Source organism: Juglans regia, unplaced genomic scaffold (assembly GCF_001411555.2).
Source record: "Juglans regia cultivar Chandler unplaced genomic scaffold, Walnut 2.0 Scaffold_6030, whole genome shotgun sequence".
Taxonomy (NCBI): domain Eukaryota; kingdom Viridiplantae; phylum Streptophyta; class Magnoliopsida; order Fagales; family Juglandaceae; genus Juglans; species Juglans regia.
Genome location: NW_023360900.1, coordinates 1 through 228, shown reverse-complemented (window position 1 = coordinate 228; position 228 = coordinate 1). Strand labels below are relative to the sequence as shown.

The following is a 228-nucleotide window of genomic DNA, read 5'->3' as shown; positions in this document are numbered from 1 at the left end:
ATGGGTTTGGATCAGATCTCCGTTTGGATTGGGATCGGAAGGACGCTAGTATGTCGCTCAAGGATTATATGAATTTTAAGTAATTAGTTTGATGGGTGCGATTATACCAGCACTAATGCACCGGATCCCATCAGAACTCCGCAGTTAAGCGTGCTTGGGCGAGAGTAGTACTAGGATGGGTGACCTCCTGGGAAGTCCTCGTGTTGCACCCCTCGTTTTTGTTTTTTC

The 228-nt window shown here is 46.9% G+C and overlaps 1 non-coding gene across 1 annotated transcript; it reads left to right on the top strand.

Annotated features, from left to right (window-relative positions):
* Positions 1-93: 93 nt before the first annotated feature.
* LOC118345981 lies at positions 94-212 on the top strand. The gene has a single exon (XR_004799400.1). It is a non-coding gene; the product is annotated as a 5S ribosomal RNA (ribosomal RNA).
* Positions 213-228: the final 16 nt, after the last annotated feature.